This window comes from Leptopilina boulardi, unplaced genomic scaffold, assembly GCF_019393585.1.
Source record: "Leptopilina boulardi isolate dan_hultmark-lab unplaced genomic scaffold, ZJU_Lbou_2.1 LbouV2_38, whole genome shotgun sequence".
NCBI lineage: Eukaryota > Metazoa > Arthropoda > Insecta > Hymenoptera > Figitidae > Leptopilina > Leptopilina boulardi.
The window spans coordinates 853,032-871,810 of NW_026137951.1; the positions used below are offsets into that span (position 1 = coordinate 853,032).

General features: G+C 27.5%; 1 long non-coding RNA gene across 1 annotated transcript in view; it reads right to left on the reverse strand.

The window, feature by feature from the left end:
- The window catches only part of LOC127288225 (uncharacterized), a 72,105-nt gene that overhangs the window by 41,156 nt on the left and 12,170 nt on the right, over positions 1-18,779 (reverse strand). Inside the window, exons 4-5 of the long non-coding RNA XR_007844005.1 lie at positions 17,956-18,134; positions 15,849-15,969 (exon numbers count right to left, since the gene is read on the reverse strand). This is a non-coding gene — a long non-coding RNA (uncharacterized LOC127288225). The remainder of the gene's footprint in view (positions 1-15,848; positions 15,970-17,955; positions 18,135-18,779) is intronic.

Sequence of the window (18,779 nt, forward strand, 5' to 3'; positions counted from 1 at the left end):
AATCTTTTTAGTATTAATTAGGCAGTTAAATTTTACTAATTCGTTAGTAAACAATTTTTTTACTAATAATTAGGCAGTTAAATTTTACTAATTCGTTAGGAAAATTTTTTTTTCCTATTAATTAATTAATTTTTACTAATTCAAATACAAAAAGTAAATCACTAATTCAAATCTTCTTTAAAATTCAAAAAATTTTTAGTAAAATGTTATTTTTTAATTTTTCTAACGAATTTTCAAAGAGGAACAAAAGCTCTTTCAAGCTAACTTCCCAGGTAGAAAAATTAACATTACAAACGTTACTAATATTACTAACGTTACTAATGTTACTAACGTTAGTACCTATAAAAAAAATTAAGAAAGTGTTTCTAAATTGTATTTTTGCAGAAACTTGTCGAAAATCGACCACCAGGAAGTATTTAATGTTCTTACCCGCACTTTTTATAATTTTCATTCCTATTATCACTTCCACTTTTTTATTTTCATTACCATTTCCACTTTCACTTTTTCTAATTCTCATTCCCATTTTCACTTCCACTTTTTATAATTTTCATGCCCGTTTTCACTTCCACTTTTTTATTTTCATTACTACTTCCACTTTTTCTAATTCTCATTCGCACTTCCATTCCCACTTCCTCTCTTTCTAATCCTCATTTTCACTTTTACTTCCACTTTCACTTTTTCTAATTTTCATTCCCATTTTCACTTTTTTATTTTCCTTACCACTTCCACTTCCACTTTTTATAATTTTTATTCCCACTTCTACTCCCATTTTTTCCACTTCTAATTTTCATTAGCTGTTGCCATTTCGACTAAAACTCTGTCTAGTTTCCATTTACACAACCATTTCCACTTTTTTTAATTACAATGGATGGAAATTAGAAAAAGTGAAAGTGGTAATGGAAATAAATGAAAATAAAAAAGTGGAAGATGAAATGGGAATGAAAATTGGAACAAGTGGAAGTGAAAGTGAAAGTGGGAAAGTAGTGGCAAAGTTTCTGTGAAAATATATTTTAGAAACTCTTAATTTTTTTATAGGTACTAACGTTAGTAACATTAGTAACGTTAGTAACGTTAATTTTTTCACCTGAGTTTTTTTTCTCCGTATATTTACAAAGAGAAGAAGAAGAAGAAGATAAAAATAATTATATTAAAAAATAATAATAAAATATAACAAGAAAATCATGATATTAAAATGGAAACTTGAAATATAATTCACCTTTCCTAAAGTCGCGAGGATAATTTAATTAAAATATTATATATATATGTATAATACAATCATGAAGAAACCAATATTTGGTAATAAGTTTCGGTTCTTATAATGTTGTGGTCTTTGCTTCAAACGGCTACCACCTCTTGTGAATATATACAAGCATAGTAAAGTTAGATAACTTTGTTAATTATTTGTACCGAACTTGTTGCTATACATAACTGTTTAGAACAATCGCGGTTAAACAAGGTATGGAGCCAAGTTAAGTTTTGCCTTTGAGGGACCAATTACTCTAAAATATACCTTCGAATACGAGATACTTTAGGTTTCAAGTCTTGAAATTAGAATACATTACTCGAGTCGGTAATTTTATCAAAAACTTGATGCCTAATTAGTGCACCAATAGCATAAGAAGCATTCTCTCTCTCTCTCTCTCTGTGTCTTGGGGATTTAATTCCACAACGTTTAAGAGAATAAAAGCCGAAAAATAAATTCAACGAAAGTTTTAATTAATTGTAATAAATATCTATATGCATCATTACTTTTTAGAATTAATTAAAAATAAAATAAACAATACTTATAGAAAAATGAAATACTTTTCTTTTATGCCATAGAACATAAAAATGTTCTATTGAAATATTGACAACTAACAATGAAAAAAACGTTGGATTGTTGATAAAATAAAACAAATTTAACGGTGTAGAAGCACGTCCAGACATTAATAACACTTGACGCTTTGAGCCAGGATCCCATAAATCAGAGTGCGCGGGTCGTATCGTTCGGAAGCTCTCCAAAGTCTAATTTATTTTATTGCGGTTGTAGAATCTTTCGCCATCGGAATTCAAATTGGAACGATTCAAGGATTATCTACAAACATGCAATTTCGAAGATCACATTTGTTCGATTTACTGGTTCATTTTCTGATCACAAGACACTTTTTTTTCTCTTTCTCTCTTTCTTTCTTTCTTTTTTGTTTTTAACAATACAGAAGAAAACTTCAAAGTCACATGTAATCGATATTTCTGTTTTGTTCATAAGAGAAAACTGGATTTACAATATTGCTTGACAATCAGAAAAATCAAGGATTTTAAAGTCCTTCAAATATATGTAATATTTTATCCTTTATTTATATTTTTTTTTCTTTATTTTTACCAGCCCCAATTTTGATCCACTTAAATTTATATTTATCAAAGCTGGTTATATTTTTTTTATTTATTAAATTTATTAATTTATTTATTTATTAAAAATTGAATATTGTAAAAATAAAATATATAAATAGCATTAATCCAATAAATGTAATTACAAACGTGAAACTATTCATTTTGAAATGTTGTTTGACAATAATAGCGTGAAAATACCATTAGTCTGTAATAGATAATTTGAATCAGAATAATTTATTAGTGAAGTTGCGACAGTGATAAGCGATAATAATATTAAACAGGTTACATATCCGTAATTAGTATCAATGGGAGGTTGCTTGAAAGGTGAAGGTATTTGTTGTTCATTGATTATTATTTTATATATATATATATATATATATATATATATATATATATGTATGTATATATATGTATATATTTCTATAGAATTGTCAATGCAATAGAACGTAATTTTAGGGGAGGGTCAGTTATGTCGAGTACACACGACGCATTTTGACAAATTTCCCCAGTGTACGTAAACATCGAGAGAGAGAGAGAGAGAGTGAGAGAGAGAAATGGTCCAATGGATTTGGACTTTCAAATTTACCATCGATAAATCAATGAACGATAATTCAAGTTTCATTAATATAAATAAATACTTTTTATTTTTTTTTATTCGATAACTAATTTTTCAAAATAGAATATCTATTTTGAAGCGTCACTCTGTGACGTTCTGCAAGAAATGCGGGACCTTTATGGTAAAGAAATTTTAGGTTATGTTTTTGGATAGGTTTTTGTGCATGAAGTAGTATAATGGAGCTTCTACAATAGGTCCGAAAGTAAAGTGCAAGTCCAAGTCCGAGTGGCTCGGACTTTGTTGCGCGCGCATCGTGTTGACTTTTATTTTTGTAAGATATTTGATAATAAATAGTAATTAATTATTAAATTATGAGTAATTAATTAATAATTTAACAATTAATTAATTAATAATGAGTAATTACCATCAATTTTCTTAAAAAAATAAAAATCTTATAATTAAAGAAAAAAAAGTAAGAATTTCGAAAAAAAAATAAACTAAATACATGAAGTTAAAGAAAAAATCGGGGGAAAAAAAATACACAGAGAGGAGAAAGTTCTGTGTGTGCTTATTCGTCGATAAAAGATACGTGATGCACGTCGCAATGTGAGATTTCGTTATTGCAAGAGCGTCTTAATGAAATATGGTAGACGTGTTTTTCGCGAGTTCACTCTGTAAGAAGGACGAAAGAGACGCGATCTTCTAGGTTTCTGAATCCACCCTTGGGACGTACCAACCTATCTTTCAGAGAGAAGTTGAGCTCTGAAATGATCCTGGATAGTTGAAGTATGTGCTACGTGCTACCGTCGAGACTGACAATATTGAGACGGGTTAAATCCTTGGGAAATTGGTTCATTTATCGCACCGCATCACACCTAAGACATACTGGCATCTACTTTTGCAAAAAAAAAAAAAAAACCTTCATATTTCATTTTTTTTCTAATTTCTTTATATACGTCCAATTTGTATCTTTTTATTTTTATTTAAATTTCTATTTTATTTTACTTATATTTCATTAATCTATTTAAAATTACAAAATAACTATTTTTAAAATATTTTGCAATTTTACTATATTTTTATTAATAATTATAATATCACAAAAAAAGCAGCGAAACGTTTCACTGTAATAGCAAAAGTTTTACTTATTTCAGTTAAATTTTTCCCTTATCTAGTAAAACCTTTCGATATTTCAGGTAAATTTTTTTTGCCGTGTAATAATTATAAATTATAAGTTCATAAAAATTCATATTAATTAGCAAGTTATTAAAAAAAAGGAAACTTCTGAGTCGTATTTTTGACGACACTTTTCGGATATAAGTGATGATGGTAAAAAAAAAAAAAATACGAAGTACTTAAAAGCTGAAATAGACGCGACGGCAAACAGGAGAAAACACGAAAAACGCGATGTCCACGATTCCCGAATGTCGTTGAAGTGGCCACTTGTGTAAGGCAAATAGTAGTCGAAAAACGAAAACATAGCGGCGCGCGAGACTTTCTGAAGAGGAAATCTCAACCTGACTTTTTAGTCTTTAATTAAAGCACAGTTCACAAACTTCGAATGCTCTTGCTCGGTCTCGTGATATTTTCGCACCAACTAGTCGATTAAAACGCATAATTATTTATGGTGCCAGTCGAAATTTTCTCATTTTTTTTTTTTTTTATTTGTTTGTTTTACTCATCTACAGCAATGACTCTGCTTTTTTTTATACTCTCGAAAACACTTTTAAGTACATATAGTTGGTTTTATTACACGAGATGCGGTGAAACTCAACGAATTTTGGGTTTTTTGCTTCGTCATCATTACCCCCCGCCCCCCCTATCTTTCTTTCTCTCTTCGAATTTCTAGAGTTCGTACAATAATAACCCATCGAATCTGTACACGAACTAAAATCCTCAAATCCAATATCTACCAAAATCCAATTTGTTCTTTATATATATATATATATATATAGGAAAGGAATTTGAGAATTTTCCAAAAAGTTTTGAGTATACTCTTTTCTTGATGAAGAAAAGAAGGTTGGGGGAAAAAAAAGATATAAATAAGAGAAAATGAAGAAAAGCAAAATTAAGAACAAATAAAAAGTTGGTAAAACTGAGTTTTACTACTGTTACTAAAAAACAAAATTTTGTCTGACTAAATCTGTCTTTTTCTACTGATACCAGAATTTTTTCGTCTAAATATTCATTTGGTTCTAATAAAAATATTTGGTATAAATATTCATTTGGTTCTAATAAAAATTATTTGTTAAATATTCATTTGGTTATTCAAATAAATATTTATTTGGTTTAAATATTTATATTTTAATCGATTACATTGGAATAAAAAAAAAATTTTTCATCAATGTGTATAAATTTTGGGAAAGGGATAAGAAACAATGATTAATTTTAATTTGACAAAAAATAGAATAGAAATTGAACTATATTATTTATTGGATTTACGATATTATTTTTTAATGAAAGATGAGTGCGATCATCCAGACAAATTTCAGTACCTTATCGTGTTGGTAACAATGACTATAGAGAATACATAGCTGTTGAAAATCCTGCCATACAGATAGCTTGCACTCAATCATTGTGAATTCAATTGATAGTGTATAAAAGGATATATACTATATATATTTCAGTCTCATATCCCGTAAAATAGTCGCTCAACTTTGATAAAAAAAAAAACCATTATCTTTCTTGTTAATATAAAAATGTCACACTAACAATAACTTTTTAATTAAAAAACAGTCTCCAACGAAAAAAAGATATTCTTCAAGAAGAAAAAAAAAATTTTCACCAAGAAATAATCCGGTTTTGTCTATGTGGTTAAATTTGAGAAAAAAGGGTTAAATAAGAGGGTTCTAAATAAGAAGAAAATGAAAGAACAACAACACATAAATTAAGCACGAAATACAAGAATGGAGTTTAAAAAAAAGAAGAAAACGAACAAAAGAAGAAAGGAGTAAAGTGAATATATTTTGCAGGAAAATGAGCTGCGTTAATTTGCCATCTATAGTGACTTGTAATTTGGCACTAATGTGTCGAAGTTTCGAGTCCAAACTCCCCACCCCCCACCCCCTTAGGACTACACAAAAGGCGAGTGAAGAGAGAAGGTTATAGTGGTCTAAAGCTTTACCCCAGGTCCGGTTTTGCTCAACCACTATAGGCACTGAACCTATTAACTGTATAACCTCCGGCCGAACTCGGGTTACTAGGTTGCATTAACTACTTCGTTAACTCAGCTTCCGATAATGTACCCCCTTGTGTTATTTATGCATAAATTATAATTAGTAACTAAAATAGTCCCACTTTGATATTCCATAATACTTTCCGCAGCAATTTTCAACAATTACCACATATATAAATTTTCGACAAATATTGTTCAGATTTTCTATATACGAGAAATATATATACCGATATCATGTTTTTCATTATACAATATATTATAATTTTATAATAATATAGAAATTTGATTAATAATAAATTATAAAATGAAAATGCCTTTTCAATTTATAATTATTAATACAAAGAAAGGTTTTAGCAAAAACAAGTACAAAAATTAAATATTTGAAAATTAATTAATAAAAAATTAAAAATCCAATCCTTGCGAACTACTTTTTAAAAAACTTTTTATATTCTGAATTATGGAACTCAAAAAGTTCTAAAAATTATTAGTTTGAATTTTAATTTTATAGAATTTTATTTTATATGTCGTTTCTTTTAACCGAATTTTTATTTGTTCGAATTTTCATTTAATATATAATTGCCATTTCAATAAATTTTCATTAGGTAGATTTTCATATTGCATAGAATTTTTTTTTATTGATAATTTTTAACTTTTTCGAATTATTATTTGATGTAATTTTCATATAACCTATTTTTAATAATACAAAAAATTTTACTTAACCGAAAAATCAATTTAACACAATTTCTAATTGATAGGAATATTCATTTGTCCGAAATTACAAATGACCGAACAATCGACAGAAAGATTTAGGCGCGATTTTTAAAATCGACCAATAAAAAATTATCCATAAAATTTTTATAGGTTAGTTTTTAAAAATCGCGCCGAAATCTTTCAGTCATTTTTAATTTCGGACAAATGAAAATTCAATCAAATAGAAATTCTGTTAAATAATTTATTTATTAAGTATATATAAAACTTCTGTCGTATGAAAAGTCTATTATATTGAAATTCTATCAAATAATAATTTGCACTGAAATTCTACATAATAAAAAATTCATTTAAATAGCTATTACTTATAGATATTATTCGCTATATTATTAGCTTATTAAATTCGAGCAAATAAAAATTCCGACAAATAAAAATTGGAATAAATAAAAATTCTGCAATGTGAATTTTCGATTATGTAAAAATTCTATAATATAGAAAATCGGTGTAATAAAAGTTCATAAAAAATAATAGTTCGAACAAATAAAAATTCGGCTCAAAAATAATTATGACAAATGAAATTCCATCAAAATTAAAATTCTGATTAATGATTTTTAGAACTTATTCATGCATCCCTAACTTATATATATATATATACCTATACATATGGAAAAAATGTATTTAATTCAAATACTCGTTTATACTTGACTATTATTTAATAAATATTTTTTTGAACTAACCAATTTTTATTTAAGTCAATTAAATGGTATTTGATTCAAGTATGAATATATTTGATTTAAATATATTTAATTTTAATTAATAAAAAAATAATATAATAAATAATAAAATTATTTGGTTCAAGTAAATTATTTATTTGATAATAATTAAATTATTTGAATCAAATAATTTATATATATATATATATATATATATATATATATCTTCCTATATTACAAAAAGATATCGCCGCCGCTGTTTCAAGAATTCTTGACCAAGGAGGGGGGGAGTCCCCCCTCCTAAATTTTGAGGTTATGTTCGTTTCAAGGCTCTGCATATAGCCGCAAGTCCCCTCCCCTCCCACGCCAGAAATGACCTAAATTTTGAGGTTATGTTCGTTTCAAGGCTCTGAATATAGCCGCAAGTCCCCCTCCCTTCTCTCATTTCCCCTCCTCCTCCAAAATGGCCTAAATTTTAAGGTTATGTAAATTTCAAGACTTTCAATATAGCCGCAAGTGGAGGTAAAGTTCCCGCCAAAAATGACTTGAATTTAAAGGTTATGTTCGTTTCAAGACTTTTTAATAATTTATTGTTTTTTAGAAATTATTTTTAAAAATAATTTCTTAATGTCGATTTTAATTTATTTATTTATTATTAATTTAATTAATTTATTAATTAAAATTTAATAATTTTAATTTTAATAATATTTATTCAGATTTCAATGAATTTGTAATAATAATTCTTTGAAATAGGTGGTTCATTTGGAAAAATAAGATCAATGGAAAATTAAAAAAAAAATGATTAGGGGGGTTGGCGCGCGAAGAGAGAGAAAGAAAACAAATTATTTACAGTAAATTAGATGGGTCAATGAAAAATGTGGAAAGTATCATTATTTTTATGCGAAAACGACTCTGTCGATGTTGATTTTCAGCCTCGTTATTTTCAAAAGCTATGACTCTTGGAAAAGACGTATAAAAACCGCGAACGGCGGTCAACTTTCGTAAAGGTCGAAACCCATCTTAAAGTTTCATCTGCGGCTTGAGACTTAGCCGCAAGACGAAAGAGAAGGAGCTTTTCATCGTAACCGCGTTTTCAGTGCTAGAAGATGGAGAAAGAGAGAGTGAGAGTGAGTGAGTGAGAAAAGCCAAAAGAAAGAGATAGAACGAAAAAAAAGAAGAGGAGAAAAAAAGAGAGAAAAAAGAGAGAAAGAAAGAAAGAGAAACGAGAGAGAGAGAGATTGAAAGAAAAGGATGAAAGAAATAGGAAAGAAAGAGGAAAGAATCCATTCAGACGGTCGAAGCCCCGGGCCACGGATCTCTCCGCAATTGCCTTTGATTCCTTCAACTAATACTAAAAATGTGAATGGGAAGCTGTTCGACCACATCCCTACTTCTCTCGGTGCACTCATACTTTCTTCTTTTTCTTTTTTTCTCTTTTCTTTATCTTTTAAGGTTTTGACTTGTGGGTTCGTTCTTACATATACATGTAATGCACGAATAAATCGAGAAACTATCTTTCCTTAGATTCCCCCGACTTTTTTTTTTCCCTACCCCCTATTTTCTTGTACGGAACAAAGACGTCTGAAGGTGTAGTTAAAGAAACTGATAACGAAAAAGTCTCTTTCTATATATATATAAAACTGATTCTCGTTAAAGAACATCAATTTATTATCAATTTAGAAATATTCCTTTCCATTATTTCGAGAAAGATATTCTTAAAAATTGTTTCTTACTTATTTATTTTCTTATTTATTTATTTTTTAAATACTGATTATGACTGTTAGCGAAATTTTAATAATTCGAAGAAATTTTGTCTTACTTAAACGGAATTTAAAAAATAGAAATTTTTATAGAAAATTGTAATTTATTTACTGATAAATTATAATATCTTTGTTTAATATATTTATTTATTTAAAAAAAATAATAATTTAATACCCTATTTTCCGAAATAAACATTTTTAAAAAATAATTATATATAATAGGAAATAATCCCGAATAATATAACTTTCAAGATATATACTGCATCATATTTTTTTTGAAAATACAGAGAATTTCTGTTTCAAGATAGAAAAAGGTCGAGCGAAATATAAATTTTATTTTCTCGTATGTCAAGTGTATATTATTTTTTTTTTCCTTTTATTTCCTCAATTAATTTTTGATTTATGAAATTCTACTCATGATATACATGAAAGTGTTTCCACCTCTCAATGTTTTACGGAGCAATTAAGAAAAACAACCCCTTTTCTTTCCGGCACCTCATGGCCTTTTTTTTGACAGATGAAAAATTACAGCAACCTGCCCAAACGAAATTAACGACAGAATAAAGACAGTGAAAGTGATTGATGAAGTAGAAAATTAGCACAAACCACATATATATATATATATATATATATATATATATATATGTGAACTTTCTCCCGCACTTAAATTATTTTTCTTCTATTGAAAAACAAAACAATTAAAATTACATCATTTGATACAAAATACAAGGAAATTTTTTCGAAGAATTGTTTAAAACATTTTAAAAAATACAAGACTTTTTAATTTCCAATTGATTAATTAAAAAAATCAATGTTATCATTCCAAAAAAAAATTGTATTATACGATGAAAAATTGTGCCAACATTGTGACTCGGAAAAAGAGCAAACACAACTGTAAATCATCAGCAATTTTTTTTTAGGCAGCTGTTTGCTTGTGATATTTATGTTTTTTTTTTTTTTTTTTTTTGGTGTGCACCGATCAGAAACGTCGCTAAAATTGAGTTAACCCAGTTGACATTTTAATTAAAAACATGCTTTTAATCGTCAAAAATGTGTCGACCAATCGAGCTTTTAATGCAGAAAATTGCTATAGTCTATAAAACTCATAAAAACGCGTTATTACCGATATGTGTCATTACCTCTCACAAAGTATTACTAAAACGATAAAAGCAATCAGGTGTAATATTGTGTCGTAAATGTTTATAAAAAAAATATATATATATATAAAATCTTTAAGTACGTATCGATTATAAATTATATTTTTATATATAAAATTATAATCACCACTTTGAGGATATTAAAAAAAAAAAAATAATAATAAATCTATACTTTATAATTTCATAATAACAATGAAAACAAAAAAACTATAAAAAATGTTTTAAAATTAATAATTAATAAAAAATATTATTAAACATCATTGAATTTATTTGTTCCCACTAAAGTGATATTATTAATTATCTATTCATATTATAATTATTTATATGTTTCAAAATTATTATTATTATTATTATTATTATTATTATATTTTTTTTTCAATTTTGCTTAACCTCTGCATTATTTTTTATTCACGTCGCAATTATCGATGAATAATAAACTAAAATAATAATCAATCATTGGACTTGGGAGTGAAATGAAAATTAACACTAAATCTACATTTTGGCATTAATCAAAAATGCATATGAGGCATTCAGTGTAAATATCGAAGTTGCAATAATTAACAAATCTTCATTTGTAAATTATATAATATTCATTTTTTCATACTTGACGTTTTTTCTATTGTTTTATAAAAATGAAAAATTTATTATTTCAATAAATTTAATAAATAAATTCAATGAAGAATAAAAAATATGTGTAAAAAAAATGTTTACTGACTATAAAAGATTAGTATTGAAAGTGTGTGTGTGTGTGCGATCTTAAAATGAGAGTAAACCAACGCGCATATATAGAAAAGTAAAGATGTCAAATGAACCGCGAAGAGGAGAGTGAGAGAGAAGGAGAGAGTTTACGAGGGATCAAAGGATTTTTGGGATATTGAAAGGACATTAAGTGCGATGTTGAAAAAATAATAGGTGCAATATCCCGCTGTTTTTAGCAGCTGTTTTTAAAGCCTTTCTCGTATTCAATCACGCCTTTACACCCAACTTTATTGTCTGCGCTTCGTCGATTTATACTTCGTCGTCGTCGTTGTCGTCGTCGTCGCTCGTGATATTTTGCCTTTCTCTTTCTCTCTCTCTCTCTCTCATTTATAGTGGCTACAAAAATGTACCATTTATACATTACTCCATGTGGCTCTAAATCACATGTTACAGAATACAGTGACCACCTCTACTCTTCAGCTATAAACTCAACTTCAAATTCCTACGTGAAATTCTTTCACAGAAAATACTCTTCTTTTGTTAAGATTTCGGGGAAAAATACTGATTATGACTGTTAGCGAAATTTTAATAATTCGAAGAAATTTTGTCTTACTTAAACGGAATTTCACTACTTACGAAAAATTTCCAAGTATTTAAATAATTCAAAGAAATTTTGTCTGACATAAACGGAATTTCACTACTTATAAAAAAAAATTCTAAATATTTCGAAGGTCTGACTTGAAACACTTGTCACTGATAATAAAATTATGAAAATTAGAAGAAATTTTCCCTTATTAAAATGGAATTCTACTACTAATATCGAAAAATTCGAATATTATACTAAAATTTTAAAAAATTCTGTCTGACAAAAACTGACCTTTACTACTGCTAACAAAAAAAATAGAGAAAAATTTATATGGCTAAAGCGAACTTTTACTATTGATAACAAATTTTGACACGACTGTCTGACTATAAGTGTCTTTTACTACTGAATCTATATAGTACTTTTGTCCGACTAAAACATACTTTTACTACTGATGCTAATATTATCGATAACTTTTGAAATCTGGATTAAAGTTACTTTTACCACTGATTCATAAATTATAAAACTGAAAAAATTGTCTGACTGTGACTGACTTTTACTACTGAATTTTTATACATGTTACGTCTGACTAAAACATACTTTTACTACTAATAAAAATATCTAAAAAATTTAGAGTTACTTTTACTACTGATACAAAAAATTTTAAAAAAATCTAAAACGATTGTCTGACTGAAAATGTATTTTACTACTGATACTATATATAAATTTTGTCTGACAAAAAAATACACTTACTACTGATGTTATTATTTTCAAGAATTTTTTGAAAAATCTAACTTAAAGTTACTTTTACTACACGGAAAAAAAGAATAAGTAATTTTTACTACTTTCATAGTAAAACGGGAACTGTCCGAATTTTCTGCGCATCTCTAGCAACTTTTACTAAAAAAATTAGTAAAATTTACTATTTTTGTAGTAAATTTTACTGTTCCGTAGTAATTTTTACTATTTCTGGAGTAAATTTTACTATTTTTGGAATAAAAGTTGCGAGAGATGCGCAGAAACTTCGGACAGTTCCCGTTTTACTGTGAAAGTAGTAAAAATTACTTTTTCTTTTTTTCCGTGCACTGATTAACATAATTATAAGATTTCTGAAAAGATTGTCTGGACATAATAGTCTTTTACTACTGCATCTATATAGTAATTATGGCTGACTAAAGCAGACTTTTACTACTGATACAATGATTATAAAAATTCTGACACGATTGTCTGACTGACATCACAGAAAATTAAAAGGCATTAAAATAAGCTGCAACGTTTATTATTTTAATCCAATTTTGCTTATTTTAATACCAAAATGGATTAAAATAAGCAAAATTGGATTAAAATAATAAGCGTTGCAACTTATTTTAATACCTTTTAATTTTCTGTGATATTATATCTTTTACTACTGACACTATATATAAATTTCGTCTGCCTAATTATACTTTTACTACTGATACCAACTCTCTCGAAAATTTTAATAAGTCTAACTTAAAGTTAATTTAACAACTGATACTGATATGTTTGTCTGGATGTAATTGTCTTTTACTACTGAATTTATAGAGAAAATTTTGTCTGATAAAATTATACTTTTACTACTGATGCCAAAATTTTCTAGAATTTTGAAAAATCTGACTAAAAAGTTACTTTTACTACTGATTCATAGAAATTATAAGAATTCTGAAGAAATTGTCTGACTGTAACTGTCTTTTACTACTGAATTTTTTATATACATATAATGTCTGACTAAAACATACTTTTACTACTAATAAAAATATCTAAAAATTTAGAGTTACTTTTACTATAGTGATACAAAAATCACAAAAATTCTAAAACGATTGTCTAACTGAAAATTACTTTTACTACTAATACTATACAGAAATTTAGTGTAACAAAAACATACTTTTACTACTAATTTCATTATTTGCAAAAATTTTGAAAAGTCTACTACTGATACACATATGACAAAAATTATGAAAAGATTGTCTGACTAATTTTGTCTTTCACTACTGTTTCAACATAGAATTTTTAGTCTGACTAAAACACACTTTTACTACTGTTATCAACATTTTCGATAATTTTGTAACTTTTTGACTTAAAGTTATTTTCTCTACTAACACAAAAATAACTTAATTAAAAATGACACTTGGAGTAAATTCTCTCGACCTCTCTCTCAAAAAAAAAAAAAATTTGCAACGTCAATTTGAAGGTGTCAGAAAGTGGCTGAGCGTGGCTATGCACCTACAATATATAAGATCATATATATATACACACCCAAGCCAAGGTGAACATGGCAATGTTGTGTTTATAAACTCGCGTATGTGTTTATTCAGAGCATGTACATGTTCCGGGTTGTACCGTGGTCAAAAGGGTGAGTAGATGGCGTCGGTAAGTACACAAGTGGATGGAAACGCCGCGACTGAGAGAACCCTCCTTGTCTGAGCACCAAGGTGCTTAAGTCAGCTGTTTTCCAGCTATAGTCTTGAAACCTTTGCCTTTGAATAAACTCTACACTCTGATTTTCATAAATATACCTTTAAATTCATTTAAAATACGTCCAATTAAATTCAAATCACAAAATTATTCAATTTTTTCAATTTCAAAAATTAAAAAATATAATTTAAAATTAAATATACAAAAAAAACGGGGCGCATGAATATCTCATAAAAATCATTAGCTAGAACTTTCATTTGTATGAATTTCATATGACAGAATTTTTTTTTTAGACGAATTTTCATTTTTCTAATTAGCATTTGAGGATGTCTTCTTTGTAAAAGAAATTTTATTCAACATAATTTTCAGGTACCGAATTTTAATTTAATATAATTTTTATTTTACCAAATTTTTTGTTATCCAACTTTTTATTTTATAGAATTACAATTTAAACCAATTTTAATTTATCAAAATTTTCATTCAGCAGAATTTTAGTGATTCGAATTGTATAATGTTAGAATTTTTAAACTATCGAATCTTCATGTGTTAGAATTTTTAATTACACGAATTTTTATTTGACAGAATTCCTAAAATACCGAATTATCATTTGATAGAAATTACAAATGTCCGAACAAACAAACGTCAGAAAGATTTCGGCGCCAATTTTAAAATAGACCAATCACAATTTTCTTAATAATTTCTTATTGGTCTGTTTTAAAAACTATGCCGAAATCTTTCTGACTTTTGTTTGTTCCGCTATTTGTAATTTCTGCCAAATGAAAATTCGCTGGTTTAGTAATTCTATTAAATGAAAATTCGTAAAAGCAAAAATTCGGACACATGAAAATTCAATAAATTAAAAATTCTGACATTAAACAATTCGAATCACTAAAATTCTGTTGAATTAGAATTTTGATAAATTAAAATTGGTTTAAATTATAATTCTTTAAAATACAAAGTTGGAGAACAAAAAAATTTGTTAAAACAAAAATGATGTTAATTGAAAATTCAGTACCTGAAAATTGTTGAATAAAATTTCGTTTACAAAGAAGATAACTCAAATACTAATTCGAAAAATTAAAATTCGTCTAAAAAATAATTCTGTCAAATGAAATTCATACAAATGAAAATTCTAGCTAATGATTTTTATGGGATATTCATGCGCCCCAAAAAAACAAATTAAAGATTTGAATTGAATTTTTCTTGTTCAAACATTTTTTTTTTTTTTCATTTAAAAATTATTCGTTTCGGCTAAATAAAACATTAAATGAGCAAAGGGATGGAAGCTCAAAAGACTGATGTTACTGTTCACTAGACAGAGGAAATAGGATTGGGCGTGGTGTTGAAGAGGAAGACATCCGGCGTTAGTATTGGATGAGATCCAATAACATTTCAATCATCGTATGCGCCATATCGTCAAAATTTTAAACGAGAAAGCGTGCGCCAAAAAGAAAATTTCTTTTTACAATTTAAAAATAAAACTTTTACTTCATTAAAGTTAAAAGTAAAACGTAATTTTAAATTAAAAATTATTTGCAATTTTTACTATGTGAATCCAAAAACTAATGGACAAAGTTAAGAAATAAACCTATCGAACCTAAAGACCTAGGCTATGGTTAACGTACCGTGCGAAACGACCATCATATACCTAAACTCAAAAATTCTCAATCATGCAAATGATTAAATAAATAACGACTCACCGATCGGCAAATCCCACGTTGAGTAAATTTCCTTCTCCTAAACCTTCTATGGACCACTATCAAAGATCTCTGTTTCCTTTACTTCTGCAAAAATCCGTCCTGTCCTTTATTTGTAAATAAACTGAAAAATAAAAAATTCGTAAAATTAAATTAAATATATAATTATTTTCTAAAACAGTTTATATATATATGCTAACAATTATTTATTGTACGAAAAAAAAAATTGTTACACAAAAATAAAATTTACATATTTAAAATCATTTTTCCAGTATTCTTCCCTGATTTTTCTAAAAATTCCCGTAGCAACAATAAAAAAAAATTGTTTTGTTATTAAATATTTGTTTTTATTTTGAGTGAATGACAAAGAATCGTGTACAAAATAGAAAAAAAAATTCAAAGATGTTTACATCGATCCTAGTGTAAACACTTTTGCAATGATTGCGTGTATAGTGAAACTCTATCACCTCGAGTGTATCTCGTTAACTGTTCCTTGATCGCAAAATTTATTGAACTACTTCCGATAACAGGCACGTTTCAAAACGTATATATCAACCGAGTTACACACAAATCGCAAACACGAAATAATAATAAATTAAGAAAAAAAAAAAAAAATTAATACCCACTAACGACATTTTTAAAGAGTAGCATTTTTTTAAAAAACTACTTTCGCATTATTTAAATCTTTCAGTTATGATTATGTTTTTATTCAAATTTATCGTTTCTATCATTAACATTATAATAAACATATAATTTATTACTTCATTATAAAATAAATTTCAAGCTTTATATTTTGGGGTGGTATTAATTCTATACACAAACTCTATACATGAAAACTGTACACAATGATTATCCCATAAAAATCATTAAACAGAATTTTCATTTTTAACAATTTTATTGCATATAATTACTTTATAAACGAATTTTTTATTTTTCGAATCAACATTTAACAGAATTCTATTTTTAAGCAAAGTTTTAGGTACCGAATTTAATTCTCATTCAACTGAATTTTAAGTGATTCAAATTTTTGAATGTAAAAATTTTCAATATTGTCCGAATTTTTATTTGCACAAATTGTTATTTGATAGAATTTTTAAAACGACGAATTTTCATTTGTCCGAACAAACTAAACGGCAGTAAGATTTCGGCGCGATTTTTTAAAACTGACCAATCAGAAATTATCAAGAAAATCGCGCCGAAATTTTACTGACGATTGTTTGTTCGGACAATTTACAATTTCGGACAAATGAAAAATCCGGCATTTTCAGAAATCTAACAAATGACAATTCGTACAAACAAAAATTCGGAGAATTGGATATTTCTGACATTTAAAAATTAGAATCACTTAAAATTCGATTTAATTGGAATTATTATAAATAAAAAAACTGTGTAAAGAGAAATTCTGTAAGATAAAAATTTTTGACAAATAAAAAATAATGATATTGTATATAATAAAATTCTTGTTAATAAAAAATTTTATAAATATTTATCATTAATTAATTGGAAAATTATATATTAAAAAGAATAAAAGAAATATAATTTTCAAAATGTGACCCCCTCCCCCCCAAGAAGAAAATAGTGTTTTTATTAGTATAATCGGGCAATCAAAGTTGAAACTGGAGATTAGTTAGAAAGTGAAGGACAGACGGTAAATTAAAAAGTTTTCTGCACTAAGGTACCGCCAATGGGAAGTTCAGACACGTATTGAGGTAAACACCGATTGGAAAGTTAGTTGCAACTGAAATGGAGCCGCCGCGTTTGTAAAAGCTGATGGCCAGCAAACAAACCCCGTGGTTGGTAAAAGCAACGATGTTTCGAAGTGGGTCAATTTCGAGTGGCAGAACTTGCCACCCTGAATTTTGGCTTCGAATTCGTCTCTCGTACTTTCCAATTTGCCCGAATCAACAAGAAATACTGCGAAAAAATGCGCATCCGATCACAATTGCTTTTTAGATTACAGAGAATGCAATCTAAAAGTGTCACTCAAATTCATCCAAAAAAAAGTGATTGGGTCCAATATAAATAATAATAAAAAAAAAAAAAAAAAACATTGACAGGACATTAAAATCATTGTAATTTGTTGATCAATAAATATTGTAATAATATTTACCTTAATAACGAATTTTCAGCTTCAAGGAGATTCTTTCAAACTAAATAGCCCTCGGAGATCCCTACTTTCAAGTTAAATTTCCATTCGGAAAATGTGAAAAATAACCGTAAAAATAGACCGAGTTCTAAAAAGCCTGCAACTGGAGAATTTTGTGTCCTTCAAGCCATCGAGGATAGAATCTGCAAAAACAAATTAATTTTCTAATTAATTAAAATTCATTTTATAAGATTTTTATTTAATAATTATTTTATACTTAAAAATAAAATTAAAATAAACTGACAATAATTTCTAGACAATGAAATTCAAAAATTTTCGAAACGAAATGATTGACAAGTACTGAAATTTTGCACCGGAATAATAAAATATAGAAAGCTATAAAAAATTTCATTTCCAAATTTGACAAAAATAAATGTCGCATCGAGACTAAACCTAAAGTAATCGAATAACCAAAAAGAAACTACATTCATAATTTACAAAATAAAAAAAAAGTTTCCACCTAAATATATTTTTTTTTGTAATGAAATGCTGATGGTATATTTAAAATGAAAACCTTGAATTTTGGATGATAGGGGTGCTAAATATTTAGTTGGTATGAAAGCCAAATTAAAGAGTGCTACGAGAGAGGGTTGGCTCGAAGTTGAGTCAAGAGAGTGTCTCGAGCGCTATAATTAGGGGTAAGTGCGTTAATGAGGGCCCGTATTTGCCGGCAGGCGTGGAAAGAGCTCTTTCAGCCATTGTTTGTCCTCCGACAGAATTGTCGTCTCCGTCTTCGACTGTCTGCTACTGCAACGTCGCATATAATGCAGTTCGCTTTATAAAAAAAA